The following is a 22,759-nucleotide window of genomic DNA, read 5'->3' as shown; positions in this document are numbered from 1 at the left end:
TTAATTAGGAATCCAATTAGGCCCTAATCCAATTAGAAAATTAGGTAGGTTAAACCCCATCAAGTGCAATTGGAAAGAGTTTCCTACCTATGAACTCATAAGGGTTTGTTGTGTTAACACAAGATCATTATGAGGAATTAGAATCTCAATCCCACTAAGATAAATATTAAATATATCTCGTTCATCATAGTAGAGGATTATGATGTTCGATAAAATAGTAGGAGGCATAATTAAATCTAAAGACCTTATTTAATTGTATGAGTCAATATGAGTTGTTTGCTTATATAATATTCTTTAATTATTATAGATTAAATTTTATAAATGGCATCTTCGCTATCATTGTGAGAAATTTTAGATTCCAACAAGTTGATCGGTCTCAATTATGTAGACTAGTTGAGAAATTTAAAGATCATACTCACTCAGGAGAAGCTCTCCTATATTCTTGACATCCCTAAACCACAAGAGGTTGGGGATGATACCACAGAAGAGGAGGTATCCATATACAAGATGTGGAAGAATGATAGTTTGACTGTCAAGTGCATCATACTGGCCTCTATGAGCAATGAGTTACAGAGGCAGCATGAGAGCGTGGATACTCAATCCATACTCCTCAATCTTAAAGAGTTGTATGGAGAACAGAGTAGAACTGATAGATATGAGATATCTGAGCAGTTATTTCGTGCTAGAATGACTGAGGGATCATCCGTATAAGACCATGTCCTGAAGGTCATTGATCTAATCATTAGATTGGGTCAACTTGATTTTGTGATGGATGGAGAATTAAGTCAGGATTTGATTCTGCAATCTCTTTTCGAGTCATTCACTCAGTTTGTTGTGAACTATCATATAAACAAATTGAATACCTCCTTGTCTGAGCTGTTAAATATCTTAAGATAGCTGAGAGCCATATTAACAAAGAAAAGGCTCCACTTCTTCTTGTGGGTAAAATCTCAAAGAAGAAGTCAGGTTTTAAGGGTTCAAAGAAAGCACTGAATTCTAAGGGTGGCAAGATGAAGAAAAAGGAAAAGAAAGTCTCCAGACAGGGTACCTGCTTTCACTGCGACAAGGCAGGACACTGGAAAAAAAATTACAAATTATATCTTACAACTGTAAAGGCAGGTGCAAGCGATGCACCAAAAGGTATGTATGAGATACATACAATTTTGTCATTAAGTTCTTCTAATTCAGACTCTTGGGTATTGGATACTGCCTGCGGTTCTCATATCTGCAAGTCGTTGCAGGGGCTGAAGAATATTAGAGTGCTGAAAAAGGGTGACTTCGAGCTCTACGGCGCTGGAGGAGAGTCAATCCAAGCAAAGGCTGTAGGGATATATATGTTAAAGTTACCTTCTGAAAAGATCTTAGAGCTAGCAAACTGTTATTATATGCCTAAGATCATTAGAAATATTATTTCTATATCGTTACTATTGCAACGAGGTTATGAAATAAATGGAAAGAGTAATAGTTACTCAATTTCTTTTTCTAATGAAATTATTTATCATGGCATTATTAATAATGGTCTTCTAATTCTATCTAATGACAATATTTTTCATATTAATAAAAGTAAAAAGTGAAAGAGAGAAGAGTTGAATAATACTTTACTTTGGCATTGTCGACTTGGTCATATAAGTGAGATAAGGATTAACAAGTTATACAAAGAAGAGTTCTTTGATCCTTATGATTATGAATCATTAGGTACTTGTGAATCTTATCTTATGGGAAAAATGACTAAGACTCTATTTAGTGGACATGAAGAAAGGACAAGTGAGTTATTAGGACTTGTACATACTGATATATGTGGTCCTGTGACAACAGAAGTTAGAGGAGGATACTCTTATTTTATAACGTTCACTGATGATTTATCTAGGTTTGGATATATGTATCTTATGAAACACAAATCCGAAACCTTTGATAAATTTAAAGAGTATCAAAGTATGGTTGAGAAACAAACTGAAAAAAGTATTAAAATCTTTCAATTTGATCGAGGAGGAAAATACTTATCCAATAAATTTTTAGATCATCTTAAAGAAAATAGATTTCTCTCAGAATGGACCCCTTCCTATACACCACAGCTAAATAGTGTAGCAAAAGGAGGAATCGTATTTTATTAGATATGGTGCGGTCCATGATGTGCCTTACAGATTTGCCAATTTTTTTTAGAGATATGTCCTAAAAATTGCTATTTATATTCTGAATAGAGTACCTTCAAAATCTGTGTCAAGCAATCCATATGAGATATGGAGAGAAAAGAAGCCTAATCTTAAGTATCTTAAGATATGAGGCTGTCCAGCTTATGTTAAAAGAAAATTTGGACATAAGCTGAGTGCTAGGACAGATAAATACTTGTTTGTAGGTTATCCTAAAGAGAGTATAGGATACCTCTTTTACCATCCTACTGAATATAAAGTGTTTGTCAGTAAATATGCCACTTTTATGAAAAAGAGTTTATCCTAGAAAGACGCAGTGGGAAGAAAATTGAACTTGGAGAAATTCAAGACCTACAAATGCAAGCACAAGATGATCTTCAACCAAAAATATCCATTAATAAAGTACAAATATAAAGTACACCTTCTCTCTAAAGGTTGGATAGGGTGCGGAATGCACCTATGAGGTATGGGTTCGTTATTGAGAACAATGAAGCCCACATCATTGAAAATGATGAACCTTTGATCTATACAGAAGCCATCATGAGAAGGGACTTAGACAAATGGCTAGAGGCTATGAAATCCAAAATGGACTCCATGTATTCCAACCAAGTGTGGACTTTGGTTGATGCACCAGAGGGTGTGATCCCTATTGGATGCAAATGGATCTATAAGAAAAAGATTGGAGTGGATTACCAAGTTGAAACCTATAAAGCTAGATTAGTAGCTAAAGGTTTGAGGCAAAAATAGGGTATTGATTATGATGAAATATTTTCACCTGTTGTCATGCTCAAATCTATACGGATTATGCTTACAATAGCAGCATACCATGATTATGAGATTTGGCAAATGGATGTGAAGACCGCCTTCCTTAATGGTTATCTTGAGGAAGAGGTTTACATGTCTCAGCCAGAAGGGTTTGTCTCAAAAGGGAGAGAAAATCAAGTATGCAAGCTTAGGAAATCTATTTATAGATTAAAACAGGCCTCGAGGAGTTGGAACATCCGATTTGATGTTACAGTCAAAGAGTTTGGCTTTATCAAAAATATGGATGAACCTTGTGTATACAAGAAGACCAGTGGGAGTGCCATTGTCTTCTTAGTTTTATATGTGAATGATATATTTCTTATTGGAAATAATATCCCAATGTTACAATCGGTCAAGACATGGCTATCAAGTAAGTTTTTCATAAAGAATTTGGGTGAAGCATCCTATATACTAGGTATAAAGATCTATAGGGATAGATCTAAGAGGATGTTAGGCTTGTCCCAATCCAGGTACATAGACTTAGTGCTAAAGAGGTTTAGCATGGATGGAAGTAAAAGAAGTTATTTACCCATGAGTCAGGCATACATCTCTCTAAAAGGATGTCTCCTAAAACACCAGAAGAGAGAAATAGAATGAGTTCTATTTCCTATGCTTTGGCAGTAGGGTCGATCATGTATGCTATACTATGTACTAGGCCTGATGTTGCCTATGCCTTAGGTATAGTTAGTAGATTTCAGGCTGATCCAGGAAAAGATCATTGAAAAGCAGTGAAAAATATTCTTAAGTACCTAAGAAGGACTAAAGATATTTTTCTGGTATATGGAGGATCTGATTTAAAACTAGAAAGTTATTCTGACTCTAGTTTTCAATCAAACCCTGATGATAGCAAGTCCACTTCAGGGTATGTTTTTACTCTTAATGGAGCTATTAGTTGAAAAAGTTTCAAGCAGCAGACTGTAGCTGACTCAACCACTGAGGCAGAATATATAGCTGTAAGTGAAGCCACCAAGGAAGCTGTCTGGATGAAGAAGTTCATCACTGAGTTGGATGTCATTCCTGAGATTAAGAATCCAGTACCACTTTACTGTGATAATATTGGAGCAGTTGCTCAAGCAAAGGAACCAAGGTCTCATCATAAATCCAAGCACATTCTAAGACGCTTCCATCTCGTTCGTGAAATAATCGAAAGACAAGATGTTGTCATTGAACGAGTAGAAACAAAGAATAATATAGCAGACCCATTCACTAAGGCTCTACCATAGCAGCAGTTCGATCGCCATCTCGATTGTATGGGGATAAAATATAAGGGCGATTAGCTTTAGTGCAAGTAGGAGATTGAAAGGAATATGTCCTACAAGCCAATCAAAATTTATATTTTGATGGGTTTTTCTTGTAATCTTCCAGACTTATGTATTGACTTTTAAATAATAAAAGATATTTTTCATCATATGTTGCATCTTACTTTAGTAATGATTATAATGAACTCCATAAATCAGAAAAATAGATTTAGGGTTATGATGAGATCATACCTATGAGACCTAAAATTCTAAAAATTCTGATTTAAAATATTCCTAGTCATAGGAGCATTGAGTAGGGGATCAATGTTTCGGATAGATTAGCACTTTCTATGTATGCTCGATGAAGAGGGTGGTAGATCTCATATGCCACTTGTATGAGACACTAATACAAGGAAGTGGGTATTCATTAGAGAATGAGTTCACTAAATTGATCCGACTTAAGAAACATCTTATGAAATTTACTTACCTGTCGAGAGATATTTTCTTATAGTGGGAGTTGTGCATGTAATCCTTTGACCTGAGACTACCATAGAACCTTGTATACATGAATCCATATTTTTTGGTTCATACTCATTCATGACTTAGTCATGTACGGGATGTTCTAGATATGGTAGAATGTGTATGGGGTTGTGAGTAGGTCAACATGAAATCGATCACTCCTGGTAAGAGCAAATCGCATCCTACTTATTCTAATCGATTGATGATTCAGGAAGCCTTTGACCAAAGCAGAATAAAAATTAGAAAGAGTTTCTGATATTTTATTAATTGAATCATCATATAAGATTGAGAGAAATATGAGTATGATATTGGATTTGACATCATTCCATATCCAGAGTCATATTCAGGGTGCAGAGAGATCGCAGGATCAAATTGCATGGTAATATTTCACTAAAAGATATTTTTGATATTTTTATCAAAAATTTTATATCTTTCAGATAGACATGATACGTTGCTAGATGTCAATCTTGTCTTATGGGTTTGATCGAATTAAAAAGTTTAATTCAATCACCAATTAGAAAGAGTTCTAATTGCTGAAATTGGGTTAGCTCAATTGGATCTAGATCGATTAGATTAAATTCTAATCAAATCAAATTGACTTGAACTCAGACCTATTGCTGGCTAGATGTGAAACCCAATAGGTCACACACAAAGGGTATTGATCAGGGGTCTAATTGGATTAGATCATGTTTGCAAAATTGGCATGCTAGCACATGTTGCAAAAAAACTAGCTCCTTGTTTCAAATTAGGTTTAAAATTAATTCCAGATTGAGCTAATTAAAGCTAAATTAATTCAAATCAATTTTGTGTTTGAGTTGGTTCAGCCCTTGGCTATATGTACCAAAAATTTGGAGCCAGGAAACTAGGTCTCCATGAGTCAAGAATTTTTCTTGTGCGTGGGTGTAGTTTTTGTGTGCAGAAACAGCTTTCACATCCCATGAGATGGGACGCCTCATCCTCAAGCTTATCCTATGTTCCATGATGAAATAAATTTTTTGATAATTTTTAACTTTATTTTAAGCATGATGAATTTTTCTAAAGTTATAATTCTTTCTGGTTTCATCGTGGAAATTCGTTGAAGATGGAAATCCTGTCAGCTTGATCCATGCGCCTAACCAAGAGTCCAACTTGTGAAGGACTCTAACCTATTTGTCACACCACTTCTTAATCTAATTTTTTTTTCACGACATTCTCATGTTAGTTCCTTAATTTTTGGTCATTGGATGGATAAAATTACATTGATGGGTGGTGGAAAAAAATTATACCATGGGAAGCTGCATGATGCATCAGAGAATCATCGAGAAAAATATTTCGAAGAGTCCTTCTGCATGAAACGTCTCTTGGATTTTTTCCTGATGATTGCCATATGTCAAAAACTTTTAGATGGGTATAATAATTCATCAGGAGGTATGAGTTTTCTAATGGATGCGAGATGGTGCGTGGAAGGGGCACGAAAAATTTTCGAAGGCAACCCATCGCTAAGTATTTAAAGGGGGGTGCGCCGGGGGATTGGATTGATTCAGATTTCCAATTTCTCCTTTCTTTCTAACATCCTCTTCCTATTGTCCAATTAGTCTCTTCCTTCTTTTGTTAGGATAAGTCTAAAAATAGAAGGGACAAGTCCAATTTTAGGATAAGAGTCTAGGAAGAGAATTAAGGAAGACAAGGAGAGAAGAAAGGTAGGGATAGGAAGGCTAGGAGAAGAGGAAGAGGGTCTTGGGGTCCTGGTGTTTAAGAAAATTCTCAAAGTGAGAATTTTAGAGAAAAAATCATCTTAAAAAGTTGGTGTCCTGATCATAGCCCTGTGTGGATCACCGTTGGAGGGCGAACACTTGGATACCTGGTAGAGGTTCTGTCAAAATTTGGATTAAGCGCTGTAGGTATTTTTCTATAACTTAAATTTAATCTTAAATTTATGTTATATATAATTGTTAATCATCAAGAAGATGCTGGTTTAAGAGTTTAATATTTAAAATTTCTTTATTAAAATTTTGAAATCCATTATGTTTCCACTATGCATGCCCACCCTGAAATCCTACACTGATTAACTTCAAGAAGAGAATGTCTCGCTGTGTTTCAATTTAGCAAAACCTAGACCTAGATAATTCTTATGAGGAGTCACGAGATTTGTAAAATTTTGAAACACAATAGAGATGACTTGTATGAGTGATTGACAGCATACTCGAAGTCGTCTTGAGTATTATTGGTCAAAAGGATGAATTATATGGTAACCATAGGTCAGAATTCTTAAAATGTTACTTTGCATACATTCGACCTATCTGGACGTCGAAAACTATTGCTAGATGGTTACTTTGACTAGTACAAAAATTAATTTCTATACTACCAGCTTAGGTTCGAACCTTAAGTACTTGAGAAGGACTAAGGATTTATTATTGATCTTTGATGGAGGATCAGAGCTGAAAGTTGAGGGATACATCGATTCAGATTTCATGACTGATATTGATGATAGAAAGTCTACAACAGGATGTATCTTCTTATATAATGGTGGTGTGGTTAGCTGGAAGAGTTTCAAGCAGCCGATCATTGTAGATTCGATCATGAAAGTCAAGTACATCGCCATCTCTGAAGCTACTAAAGAAGCCTTTGGGTTCAAAAAATTTATTGCAGAGCTAGATATGATACCATCAGATATTATTGCACTATATTATGAAAATAACAACACCATAGCCCTTACTAAGGAGCCTAGGTCTCACCAGAAGTCCAAACATATAGAGTGATAATTTTACATCATACGCGAATACCTCGAGAAGAAGTTCATCGAGATGCAGAGAGTCTACTTCATACATAATGTGATAAACCCGCTGACCAAGCCTCTCAACTAGCAGAAGATCGAAGCTCACATTGAGAAGATGAGTCTTAGGTATATGGCCAATTGGCTATAGGTCAAATGGGAGTTTATTAGATATGTGCCCTAGAAGTCAATTATGAACCGACACATTTTATAATTCTAGGACTTAATCTTGTACTTATAATATTTTTATTATCAATAAAAATTTTTTTATTCCAATCATGTTTATTTGTCTATGATTTGTCCTAAAAATTAATAAAGATGATTTTGTATATTTTCAAAGTATTGAGAATTTGAGACATACATTAATTAGTGGTTAATTTCTAAATGCTTTTGATCAAATGATCATTACGGAAGATAGTGATCAATCCATTCGAGATCGGTGCACAGTTTACCTTCTTTGTAGGCAGATGAGTCTCGGTTTAGCAGTATAGAGATACTGGGATAATGGTGCGGGTAGTTGTTAGAGAGCAACTTGTACTGAGCATGACCAACATGAAAAATCACTTAGATGTCTATTCACTCATCAGTGGTTGACTCGATGCTATAATGGTATGAGTGGTCTTTTGACCTTCGGTGTCATTGGCTATTTGCAGTGTCTTTTGGTCCCTGATCATTCGGATCCTTACTGTGTATTTTGGCTACAGTAGATTTAGGTTTGCTGTTTAGAGTAGAATGTACCTAGATGGAATCTATCGATCTTGATAGAAAAGAAAAAATCCTATGTGATTTATAAGACTGAGTTCAAAAAGTCTTTGGCCAAAATAAGTGTGAATACTGAAAAAAAATTTTCATAGGATTTACAAATGAACTCGAGTCGAGCCAATCTAGCAATAACTGACGATTGGATTTGATGAGTTCTTCATAACCTCCATCAAGTTGGAACTCTCGATAAAAAAATTGAATCATACGATAACTGTGCCTAGAGGTTCACACTTTCATTCTACTAGATTGTCACTACATACTGTTAGGTATCACTGGTGAATTATGGGGTTCACACTTTCATTCTACTAGATTGTCACTACATACTGTTAGGTATCACTGGTGAATTGTGGGGCTCATCGGACGTCATCTTAATGATCTATGATTCTCGAAGGGTAGAACTAAAATTATTTCAATCTATCAAAAAGAGTTTTGATGATATTGTGATAGAGATCATAATATATCTCACTCCCAGATAGAATGGAACCTATGGAGTCATACATTAAGAAATTTAATCTTGAATTAATCAATTGGGCTTGTGAAGTTCTAATTAGATTAAAATTTATTGAAATCCTATTGGGTTTAAAAGAACTATGCTAGCACATGGTTAAACCTAATTCTTCTCAGGACTTCGATTGGATCAAGTCCATAGCCTTAAACCTAATCTAAATTCATTTTGATTTGAGTTTAGCTGGGCACTTAATTGTGATCCCAAGAGGATTAAATCATGTCAATGAGTTGGTAATCTAATCTCCTCTTTTTCTCTCTTGATATTTTCTTTTGAAGTGGAGAATTGATAGAAAGAAGAGATGGCACCATCCTCCCTTTTTGGAAGGTCTAAGGGGCGCCAACCCCTTAGAATGGTATGAGGAAGAGAGAGAGGCCCGCCCCCTCTTCTTGTCTTGGCATGGAAGGAGGGAGAGAGAGAGGGGCCACACCCCCTCTCTTGCATGAAAAACCTAAAAGGGGTGCCAAGGGTTGGCGCCCCAACTACTTGCCTCTCTTGATGAGGGGCGTCCACTCAATTTACCTATTTTGACTGGGGCACCCCATCTACTTGTCAAAAGAGGTAAAGATCCTACCAATTAAGTCTGATTTTAATAAAAAATAATTAGATTAAAAAGGTAAAAATCTTTATGAGATAAGGACTAGCCTTTTTAGGTTGATTGATTCTTGATTTGGAATCAAAAAAGGATCTATATAAAGAGATAGTCTCTTAGTATTTTAATTAATTAAATTTTGAGAAATCAAAATTCTCTTCTCTTCTCTCTATGCCTTACCCTCTCTTCCTCTTCTCTTTTCTATACCCAAGAGTTGGGCATCCATCTTCCACACGTTTGAGTTGAGAAGGGTCTCTTTTATAGCAAAGAACAAGAAGAAAATACTGTAGTTCAAGGGTTGAAGTTGTAGTCAAAATCAATTGCTGATCAAGGTTCAAAGAGGCAAAGATCCTACTTGGAGAAGAAGGATCTACCACAAAAAGAAAGATTCATGGTTGATCTCGATGGATACTTGTAAAGATCGGACACATATGCGGCTCAAGGATCTTTGAATCTAATATCATCGGTAGCGATGAATTTTAACCCATGCAAAGGTATTGAATTTGATCCCATCTTTATCTTTATTTTCATATTATATGCATGTCTTTATTCTTGGGCTTAGGTAGGATTAAATAAAATCTAACGCATGTGGGATTAAAGGGTTTAACCTAATTTGTTTCCGCTGCTTTTCAAAAGATTTTAAAATCTATACATGCATCCTACTCGATTTTCTAACACACAAAACATGAGAGAGAGTCCTAGTTATGAAAAACTCTATCTCCTAAACCCTAACCACCTAGTATTTAAATGAGAGAATCATTTGGGATGCCTACTTGAAGATGAGATCTGATTTTGCATGCCCCACACAAGGAGATTGGCATGAAGAAAAAAGGAGACGCCCAAGGTTTGTTGCATGGAAGTGTTCAGCATGAGAAAAAGGGGTGCCTACCTATCTCTTCTTTTTTACAACCAAAGATTGTTTGTTAGAGGTAACTTCTTCTCTCTCTCCCTTGTCCAAGAGTTAGATATGTCTCCCTCTTCTTCTCTCTCAAAGGTGTCCAAGAGTTAGACATCAAAATTAGATTTGATTTGATTTAATTTTTTTAATCCATGAGATAAACAGTTCTCCTCTTCTTTTTTTTAGATTTAGTCCAAGAGTTGGACAAGAAAGAAAAAAAAGAGATTTGATCTCTTATCTTCTTCAATAAATCTTTGATTTTTTTTTGAAAAAAAAAATATAAGAAAAAATTAGATGTGATCTGATTTCATCATCCTCTTATAGATCTGATTAATTCTCTTGAGAAGAGAATCAAAAGATCAATCTGATTCGTCAATTCAGAGATTGATCTCTGTAAGAGAGCTAGCACTTCGGTAAGATCGAGTCCTGATCAGATCAGTCTCAGTGGATATCCGTGAAAATCGGATATGTATGCGGCTCTACGGGAATCTCATCAGATTATCATGAACCATCAGATCGTGGTGAAGATCTATCCGTGCAAAGGTAAAGGTCTAAATCTGATTTTTATTTTTCAGCATCTTAATTTCAGCATGTGAACTTTCTTGGTATGTGTAGATTAGATCTATAATTTTTATACATGTTAGATTTAAAATAGTTTTAAATCTAGGTCAGTTTTATTTTTACTATGTTCATGATTTCTAAGAGTTAAAAATCTGCATATTCTGATCTTTGCATGCATATTCCGAAAGTCAAACTTCCTTCAAGTAGTATCAGAGTCAGATTTTATTTCACATGCATATTATTAAGATCTGAAAATCAGATCTTTAGATCTAATAAATTAGATTTGATCTAATTTAAATACACATGAGATGTATTAGATTTTATTTATACATGAGATGTACAAGTGATATGCATATGTGATATGTATAGATCTGAAAATTAAATCTTTAGATTTAAAAATCAGATTTAGTAAATTAGATTAGATCTAATTTAAATACATATGATGTATTAGATTTTATTTATACATGAAATGTATAAGTGATATGCATATGTGATGTATGTAGATGTAGTTGTGTATGAGATACATAATCTGATTTGACATTGCATGAGATGCATGTTATGAGATCTAAATATACATGAGATGTATAAATGATTAAACCTATTTTAGATTGGATCTAAATTGATTGGGATAATCAAAATCATCCTGACATAAGGTTGCCCTAGTGTAATGGAGATTATGTTGAATGGTTGTCCTAGGATGATGTGAGATGAGATTCTTTAATTTAAAATCCTAGATTCATGTATGAGATATAAAATTAAATGTTTAGATATGAAAGTAGTTTCGATATCTAAACTACCTCATGCTCATAATATACTTAATTAAGGATCTGAAATTGAGAATTTAAGATCTTAATCTTAAGCATAAAATATGAGGGTTTGAGCTTGGATAGTTCAATTAGGTCTAGTAATTCGATTACTTTTGGATAATCGATTTGTATATAGTAGGGCTCAATCGAGATGAGCAATTATCTAACCTGATCAAGAGTTAATTAGGATTAGATCAAAAGTATTTAAGATCAATCTAATAGTTATAAATTGGTCATATCGATTAACAGTCTCATGTTGGATCGATTAACTTAAAGACTTGATTTGGCTTAGTGGCTTTAGGAGGGACCCCCACCAATCTTATATTTTTCTGATCAATTTGGTTAATTAATGTTGATATGGTTGCTTAATGATTCGAGCTAGCCCATATCCTTAGGATTAGTCATAACAGTTACGACTAATTAGGATTAGATCTATTGTAATTATGGATTTACATGAGATGTAAATTAGCAATTAAAGGATTAAATAGGCCTAAATTAAAATCTCTCCAATAATATTAAGTCGAGGGATCTTGTATCATTGTAAAGTGCTGTGCCCTCTCTGATGTTGATGGTTCTCGGTTGGATACAGTGGTTTAGTTGCATCAAAAGAGAAGCAACTACTCTATATGTGGGACGGAGATGGGGTTGGGTCCAAGATCTATCAGGTGAGGGTCCAATGATGGCTTCACTCATGCTCAATGATGAATCTGACTTAATTAAAGAATAAGGCCAAGATCTGTCAGGTGAGGTCTTAAGACTTAGAGACCAAATTTACTGTAATTTGCTTGAAAAGTATTGGACAAGAGTTGTCCACTCATTAGTTGACACATTCATCAAGATTTATCAAGTGAGGTGGTGTGCTAGTCGGTGGGACCACAGTACCCACTAGGAATCTTAACTCATGAAGAAATTTTTGCTTTCCAACCCGAAGAGTGTTGGGATCCAAAAAATTAGTAGGAGCATATTTATTTTAAAAATCTCTAGAATAAATATAAAATCAAGTATAAATATTTAACTAGAATCTCTATTCTTTGATAGAATTAAAAATTAGCTTTCAATCCTCACAAATTTAGAACCGATTGACTAATCGATCAAGTTATAAAGATTAGTTTTGGAACCTAAAATAATTTTAAATTTTGAGAAGTTGAGATAATCAGGATATCCCTAAGTCATCTAACCATCTGACATTGACCAAAGAGCAATCAGTTTATAATCATTGTCTGATAATGATTAAGGACTTGGATGAGCTTAAGAAATTTAGTATGTCTAAACACAAAGAATTATGAATGGATTTGATCCTGTAGTTTCTTATTAGTTCATATGGGCAATTTATAGTAAACTACTATATGAATAAAATTGATTGCACCTTGATTGAGTTGGTGACTACCAATGGGATCTTGAAGAGTTCAAAGCATTCCTGTATACCTGGAGAGCCTAGAGAAAAGAATAAGGGGCATACCTTCAGAAAGTATGAGAAATAGTGAGTGCCGTAGGATTTGAGAGATACATAGATAAGATAAATCCGAAGTATATGTGGTATCTCAGGTTTGATCATATTGAAGAGGACAGATAAATAAATTGAAAAGGTATGAGCTAGGCTCATCAACTCTCAAGTCATTTTTGATTTATGGGTTCTGCCTTCAAAGATAGATGATCAAACTAATCTTTTGTGGGATATCAGGTAAGGGCCACTAATATACTTGCCCTAATACATACTGATGTATACAGCCCATTTGATGAGCTAGTTAGGGTTGATTCTCTTTACTTCATTACTCATATTGGTGACTATGGGTATATGTATGAGATACAATCTGAAATCTTGAGAAGTTTATAGAGTCTAGATATGAAGTAAGAAAATAAATTAAAAAATTTTTAAGGTTCTTCGATGAGATCAAAGAGGTATATGCCTTAGTGGGAGTTTCTAACCTATCTCAAGAAAATGGCATAGACTCATAATGAATTTTTCCTGGTGCACCTCAACTTGACGGGTTGGTAAGACTAGAAATAGGACTCTATTTGATATAGTCTAATCCATGATGAGCTTCACTGATCATCTCTTATTTTCTTTAGGAATAAGCTTAACCTAATGAATAAAATTTTCTTTAAGTTCTTCCTATCATGTCGTATGAGATGTGGCATGTATAGGATGTTTGGCCCATATTAAGTGTTGACATGTGGACCAAGTTAGAGGTTACGTTGGGGCCACTATCATCGGTGCAGCTTGAAGTTGCTACATCGCCTGGACGGCAGTGGTCAGGGTTTACACCTGCTAAAACAGTAGGTTGAATTGCTCCACACTGATAGCCACCACCGATGTTGGAGGCGATGGAAGAACCCTTGAGGTTGTGTCTAGGCCTGGGGATTGGCCGTGTTCTCTGCTGGCTGGGAGGTGGCAGCGGCAGCTTATCTCTGAAAAGACATCCTATCTGGGGCTATGATCTTGATCTCTTTCTCCTTGAAATCGGGTCAGACATGCGCCCTTCCTCTAATGCCAATCTGTTACCGTCGAAATTCAAACTCGATCGAAAAAGCTAGAGTGGTGGTGCATCCTCCCAGAGAAACGATCTGTAAGCAAGTCATGGCTGGAGTTGGCTTTGACGGAGACCATTCGATGCCAAGTTAGATCTCAGGAAAATAGTGAAAAGGAGCATTTGAGAGACTGTGCGTGCATACCTTGGGGGTCCTCTAGAGGACTTTTTGTAGGTGAAGGATGAAAAATTATTTTGAACAATTTACGTTGCCGATTCAGTTGCGATATGATGAGATTTTCGATCAAAATTTTTGAAATCAGATGATTGCACCTATCTTATCTATTTCGAAGTCAGCTATGGTGTCATATGCGCTTTTGAATTTAAAATAAGGGCATAGATTGGATTGGACCAGTTTCACTTATGGAGGCTTCGACATGATCCGATGGAGATGGGTGTCGAAGGAAGGAAGTGGCTAAAACCAGCTGTGTTATGGGACATATGGGACAAGAATCAACATGGGCTGAAGTATACTTGCAGTCGAAGTCTGAGATCGACCTATTCAGATATTGGCTGTTGCATAGACTGGAGCCAGTTGGAACTGGAATTTAAGACTGAAGTCAAGATCAGTCGAACTTTAATGTTTCGTTTGAGAAGATCGTCAAGAGTCAAGGATCGTCGAGGTCCAAAATTAGGATCGAAAGGTCCCAGATTATGTACTAGATGACTTCATGCAACCCTCCCAGAGATTGAAGAGACATGTGAGGGATCAGAGGGATACATCTACCTCCATGGTCAGACATTCATTTCCAATAATGCTATGACATTGGCCCCATAAGCTTCATTATGTGCCTAATTCATCTCTTTGACCTGGGTGACAAATTACCCCCTAACAAAGAGCATCTCTTCTTATAGGATGGAGCTCTAAGTCCAGCTCCATCCATATATATCGTAGAATTTGGGAGTCTTCTTCCTTCCTTTTTCTTTTTTTTTCTCTCTCCTTTTTTTTAGGTGCTTCAAGATTCATGTACAGGCCTTTTTTGGGCTACGTTTTTCTTCTTAGCTGGGCCGTGTGGGCTGGCTATTACAGCTGCTAGTATTGATTCCCAGATTCCTCAACGGTTCGTTGCAAGGACACTGCAGCGGTGTCCCTCTTTATCTCTGTTGGGCCAGAGTAAAAATAGGGATTCGGGGAAGAATATGCACCAAAGAAAGACCGAAACAAGCATGAAAGAAGAAAATGGAGTCCTTTTCCTAATTAATATAAAAAAATTATTTATCTAAATAATCTAATTTTTAACTTATATATCAGATTGATGTAAAATCGATAAAACATCATTTTGAATGACATTTTATCATCGTCACATCACCCCCTATTTTTCACGTAAACGAGGCCACAAAAAAAAAATTAAAAATAAAAAATATCAAATAATATGGCATTTTTAAAAACATCATTTGGAATGGCATTTTTAAAAATGCCATTCCAAATGGCCTTTTAAAAAACACCATATTATTTGGCATTTTTTATTTTTTTCCCCAAAAAAAAGAAAAAATGATAAAAAATAGAAAAAAATTAAAAAAATTAAATTTATAAAAAAATAAAAATTTTAATTTTGATAAAAATAAAAATTATCATTTAAAATTAGTATCTCCATTTCAAATTATCTTTTTTAAAAAATATCTGAAAAAAATTGGTGTAAAAAAAATTAAAAAATACCATAAATAAAGAATCGAAAAGAAATAAAAATTATAATTCTAAAATTAATTTAAAATTAATTTTCTTTAAAAAAATCTCAAAAAAATCTTTAAAAATATCATAAAATAAAAAATACAATAAAATTAATTGTTTCAAATTAATTTTTTTTAAAAAAATATCAGAAAAGAAGAAAAAATAAGAAAAAATTGAGAATAAAATAAAAATTATAATTTTGAATGAATTTTAAAAAATAAAAATTCTAATTCTAATTCAAATAAAAAAGATAATTTTAAATTATTTTTTTATTTAAAATTAATTTTTTTAAAAAAATATCTAAAAGATCCTAAAAATTTTAAAAATAAAGAATACCATAAAAAAAGAAAAAATGAAAAAAAAATAAAAATTATAATTTTGAATTTTAAAAATTAAAATTTTAATTTTAATTCAAATAAAAACCATCATTTCAAATTAGTTTCCCTGTTTCAAATTAATTTTTTAAAAAAAAGATGCTCAAAAAAATAAAAAATAAAAAAATAAAAGTGCCATAAAAATGGAAAAAAAATTATAATTTTAAATTTAAAAGGAATAAAATTTTTAATTTTAATTAAAATAAAAGACATCATTTCAAATTACTTTCCCCATTTCAAATTAATTTATTTAAAAAATATTCCAAATAAATGAAAAAAAAATATCTTAAAAAATTTCATAAAAAAGGAAAAAAATGACAAAAATAGGAAAAAATGGAAATTATAATTTTAAATTATAAAAAAATTAAAATTTTAATTTGAATTCAAGAAAAATAAAAGAAAAAAATACGATAAGAAAAGTGAAAAAAAATATATACAAAAAAAATAAAAAATTGTAAATTAATTTTTTTAAAAAAAATTAACTTTAATTAAAATAAAAAAATATCATTTCAAATTATTTTCCCATTTCAAATTATTTTTTTTAAAAAATATCTGTAAAAAAGAAAAATATTGGTGTAAAAAATAAAAAATATCATAAAAAAAGAAAAAAGGAAATAATTGAATTAAAAAAATATAAATTATAATTCTAATTTAAAAATAAAAATTATAATTTTAAATTTTAAAAATTAAAAATTATAATTATAATTCAAATAAAAAATGGTAAAAAATAAAATTTATAATTATTAATTTAAAAAAATTAACTTTAATTCAAATAAAAAATTATTATTTCAAATTACTATGACCATTTTAAATTAATTTTATTTATTAAAAAATCATATAAAAATAAGTAAAGAAAATTAAAAAAATTAAAAAAATCATAAAAAAAGGAAAAAAAATAGAGAAAAATGCCAAAGGGAATGGCATTTTTGAAAATGCCATTCCCTTTGACATTTTTGAAGCTTAAAATCTAACAAAAAAAAACCCCCTCTTTCCCTCTTCTCCGACGTTTCTCCGACGTTTTCTCCTCTCTGACGGCACGGGGGTGAGCTCCTGACAGCGGTGAGCTCCCTCCTCTCTCTTTCCTCTTCCTCTCTCTCTCCCTCTTCCTCTTTCTCTCCCTCTTTTTCCTTGGCCGTCGGCGACAGAGGGCCGGCGGCGGCCCCCCGCAGCGGGCATCGGCCCTCCCCTTCCCTTGGTCGGCCCCTCCTCTCCCTCTTCCTCTCTCTCTCTCCCTCTTTTTCCTTGGCTGCCGGCGACAGAGGGCTGGTGGTGGGCCGGCGCACCCCACGACGGCCCCCACGGCGGGCCCCGGCCCTCTCCTTCCCTTGGCCGGCCCCTCCTCTCCCTCTTCCTCTCTCTCTCCCTCTTCCTCTCTCTCTCTCCTCTTTTTCCTTGGCCGCCGGCGACAAACGATCGACGGTGGGCCCGCGCGCCCCGACGGCAGCCCCGACGGCGGCCCCCGACGACGGGCCCCGGCCCTCCCCTTCCCTTGGCCGGCCCCTCTTCTTTCCCTCTTCCTCTCTCTCTCCCTCTTCCTTTCTCTCTCTCCCTCTTTTTCCTTGGCCACCGGCGATAGAGGGCCGGCGGCGGGCCCGCATGCCCCAACGATGGTCCCAGCGGTGGCTCCCCGCGGGGGGCCCCGGCGGCCCCCCCGACGATGAGCCGCGGCGGGCCCTTGCGGCGGCCGCCCGACGACGGGCCATGGCAGGCCCCGATGGCGGGATGCGGTGGTGGGCCCCGATGGCGAGCCTCGACGGCGGGCCGCAGCGGCGGGGCCCAATGGGCCCCGACGACCCTCTGACGGTGGGCCCGTGCAGCCCATGCGGCATTCTTCTCTTTCGATCCACGGCGGTGGGCCCGTCGGGCGCTGGTGGGCCCTAGCGGCCCTCTGGTGGCAGGCCCATGTGCCCTGCGGCACCCTTCTATTTCAATCTTTTTAATTTTTATTTTTATCTCATTATTTTTTATTTTTATTTTTATCTCATTAGATTCAGATTTATTTTAAAATTAGATTCGATCATAATTTAAAAATTTTAAAATATATTGTATTTTATGAAAATGTAGACCTGTCAATTGACCAATGTAGGATATTCTACGATATCCATATAAAATATATATTTGATTATATATTTTTATACGGATACCGTAAAATATATACATTGATCAATTGATTGTCCAGTTTGGATAGTTTGAGAATTGCATTTAATTCTATAGGTAATTACATTATTCGAATGATATGCAGAGGGTTCGAGAGAAATTTTGGATAGTTTTTTTTTAGTTCTCCTCACACATTTTCAGTCATATGGGAAGAACTAAGAGAAAATACTACCGAAATTTTTTTCGGTCCCTTTTGCATATCATTTGATTAATGTAATTAACCTATAGAATTAATACAATTTTCGAATGGAATAGGATCTATCTGTACCTATTTATTGATGATATGATGCATTTATCATTTAAATCTTTTGAAATGATAAAATAATTAGTAATACTAAATATTTTGATTTTGATTTTGTCATAGGTTTTTTCGAGAAAATGGCCAGTACTCGAGTTCATTACTATTGCATTATGATGGCATGATACAAAATGATGAAACTGGTGTGCAGTACGGTCACCCTGCAAATCGAATAATTAGAGTATCTTCATCATTATCACGTCAAGAATTATTGGACCATTTATACAGCAGTATTTCTGTAGACAAAGAAAAATATGAAATAAAATTGAAATAGAAATCTTCTAATCTGTCGGGATAGTTAATGCAAAGCAATTATATCGTAGTTCCAATTGATGACGATGAAGATGTTAAAAAAATGCTGACCTTTCCTTTGAAATATTCAGAATGCCAATTTTTAGAATTATATATTGAAAAGGAAGATGTACCGAGCTTTGGATACTATAGTCGGCTTTTAACTCAAGCGGATAATAATATTGGGCCTTCCTCACCTTTCGTAACTCCTATGGTGCAAACCGATAGTGTTGAGGCCATATTTGCAAAATAATATTCCACTACTGTCGGTCCTAGTTATCCAATTATTCAGAGTCCTATAGTGACTTCTCCTGTGTCTTCTGCTATGGTGACTTCTCCTTTGCTAGAAGTAGTGGTAAGTGCAGGAGACGATACTCATATAGGGAATGATGACTGGGTAGTCGGTAGAATAAATTCTGATAATCTAGGTTTTGAGTGAGATGAAAGCGAAGATGAAGACTATTGGATGGATGAGGACAGTAGCAGTAATAATGATGATGGTGAAGATGAGAATGATGATGAAGATGTTCAGGCTAATATTAATATGGGAGAACCTCAACCTCGTTTGCACGAACCTTCATAATTTTTTAACGATATAAATTTAGATGATGGTGGTTGTGTTAGTGCTGGTCGAAGATTGAACTCTGACTATCAATTTTGAGACTCCTCGATGACTGAATTTTCTAAAGGTCTAATATTTGAGAGTAAAGATTATGTAAGGAGAGTGGTTGATCTTTATCACATTATGAAGCATCGGACATACAATGTAGTTCAGTCGCATTCGAAATTATGATCCGTATGATGCGCATCATCAGATAATGTTCAAAATTGTAAATGAAGGCTTCGTGCTGCATTGTCGAAAAAATATGGATATTTTTAAATCACAAAATATGAGGGTCCTCACACTTGTTTGTTTACGGAGTTGAGTCGAGACCACAAACATGTCAGTGGAAGAATGATTGGCACACTAGTCCGATATATTGTTGAGAAAGATCCCGATGTCAAAGTTGAAGCTATTGTGGCAGCCGTTAATGATTAATTTCAATATACAGTGTCATACAGGAAAGTATGGTGTGGAAAGCAGAAGGTATTGGTTGATATTTATGGAGAATGAGAGCCGTCTTATGCTAAATTATCCTATTATATGGCTGCACTTCAACATGCAAATCTCGGTACAGTTGTTTCATGAAATTTTTTCAAACTGTGAATTCTAATGTTCGAGTTTTAAATTATATTTTTTGGACTTTCAAACCATCTATCCAGGGTTTTACGCACTATCGTCCTGTAATCAGCATTGATGGCACGCACTTGTATGGAAAGTTTAAAGGTAAGATGTTAATTGCAATAGAAATTGATGCAGATAATGGGATATTTCTATTAGCATATGCAATTGTGGATGAGGAGACGACTGCAAGTTGGAGTTGGTTTCTTTTCCAGCTCAGAATACATATCGTCAAAGATAGAAATGAATATGCTTAATTTCTAACAGGCATCCAGTATATTAAATGCCATCACAGATGAGTCTATTGGATGGAGTCCACCACGTGCCTATCACCGATACTGCTTAAGACATATCTGCAGTAATTTCAATATTATTTTAAAAATGTACAGCTGAAAAGAGCAGTATGGCAAGCAGGAAGCACTCATCAAGTTCGCAAGTTCAACTTTATATGGGTAAGATCAGACAATGAATGAAGAGGCTTGGAGCTGGTTGTCTGAGATAGAAAAGGAGAAGTGGACGTTGGCACATGATGATGGCCTGCGCTATGGTGTCTTAACTATAAATTTATCGGAGGTTTTTAACAGTGATTTATGAGGAGCTAGAAATGTCCAATTACAGCTTGTGTTCAAATGACATTTTATCGTCTTGTGAAATACTTCAATACGAGGCATGCCAAGCCTTGAGATATGTAGAGAAGAATCCAAATAATCTTTTTACTCCTCATGTTGCAATTAAGATTGCTGAAGATCAAGTTAAAGCTAACCAGCATCGAGTAACAGCATTCAACCTTCAAAGAGGTATATATGAAGTGCTTATGAGGAAAGCAAGTGCAAGATTACGAGATGGAGAAAATTTTCATACTGTTACTTAACTGAAAAAAAATATTCTTATGAAAAGTGGAGCATGTACAAATATCTATGTTCATACGTTTAGCTGTGTCAAAAAATTACTGTACATTTTAGTGATTTTGTGGATGATGCATATACAATTACAGCATATATGAATGCTTAGAGCGGTGACTTTAATCCATTACCACATGAAGATTATTGGATGCATACACGTATGTTCAAATATATTCCTGATCATCATCGTTTGAGATCCAAGCAGAAAGGTAGACCAAAGTCAATAAGACTACGAAATGAGATGGATGATAGGCAAATAAGAAGTAAGAACCACTGTAGGCATTTGTAAGGAACAGGGTCATGACCACCACCGCTGTCCTAGGATACTTCAACATACTTCAACTTCAAGCAGTGGAAGAAATTAAAGGCTCTGAAGATGTATTTTCATCATTGTTTTATGTATTTCTGTGAGATTATATTTGAATATATGTGTTTAATATCCTGAGATGAACTGAATTTTGTGTTTAAGTTGTATTGTGTGATAATATTTGTGTTTAAAATATATTTCTCATAAAATGAATGGCTATCATATATATTTTTTATTTTTTAATATATTGTGATATATCATTATTTTAGATTCATTAACGTATTATGGCTTACGATCCGCGGTATTCCGTCCTCGAAACAGCAGTATTCTTACATTACAGGAGCACTATCGATCACAGACTATTTTAGATGGTGACGGTAAGCATTCAATCTTATTTACTATTTAAATTTTTTTTTAAAAAATATATATACATTATCTAATTATTATATTTTATTGCAGGAACCCAGACACTTCATCTACGATGATCCGATGCTAACTTCTAGAGGACAGAGGACATCCAATAGAGTGCTGATTATTTACGATATCTTGGATTTATGGAGTATATCGATTGGTCGTATACAGATGGACGTTGGTCTTATTACTGCTTTGCTTGAGAGATGGACATCCAGAGACATACACATTTCATCTTTATTTGGTGAGGCGACCATTACTTTTACAGGATATGCATCCTTACTGGACTACTAATTGGATGGCGATCCAGTTACCAGGTTGATCCCATGCTTACCATTGGAGTGAAGGCTTTGTGCTTGCGATTGCTAGGGTTTGAGCCTGATGCATACTTTTTTCGATCATTCACGACTCAGGATTGAGTGTTTGGATGATCGTTATCGATATTTTCATATTGCGGATGATGCATAGAAGGAGATGGTGCAGCATATGTTAGGGGTCAGGTGCTGCATTGTTAGGGTATTCTGTTGATACTTCATCGAATAAGATGAAGTTGATATTTTTCCATTATTAGAGGATTTTAGACTTCGCTCGTAGACTCAGTTGGAGCAGTGCAGTACTAGCTTTGCCTGTCAGAGCTATGTGTGGGTTTTATGCTGATCAGAGCGAGATTGATGGTTATCTTTATTATTACAGGTATGTGAATTAAAATTTTTATTTTTAATATTCAATTATTTTAAACATTGGGTATATATCATGTATGATTTTTTTAAATTTGCAGATTTGGGTATGGGAGCGTATGCCGACTATCAGTCCATTCGACAACAGTTGCTCGAGATGCCATCAGAACAGCATGATCCTGATGTTCCATTCAGATTGACGACCATTGGATATGTATAAAATATTATTTTTTTATTTGAAACTTACTATTTTTAAATTCGATAAAATTTATTTACATGAGATAGATTGTGAAACAGATGGAACGTTGCATTCAACGTTCATCACACGTATCGACGAGA

This window comes from Elaeis guineensis, chromosome 4 (genome assembly GCF_000442705.2).
Source record: "Elaeis guineensis isolate ETL-2024a chromosome 4, EG11, whole genome shotgun sequence".
NCBI classification, from domain to species: Eukaryota; Viridiplantae; Streptophyta; class Magnoliopsida; order Arecales; family Arecaceae; genus Elaeis; species Elaeis guineensis.
This window is presented reverse-complemented; position numbering follows the sequence as displayed.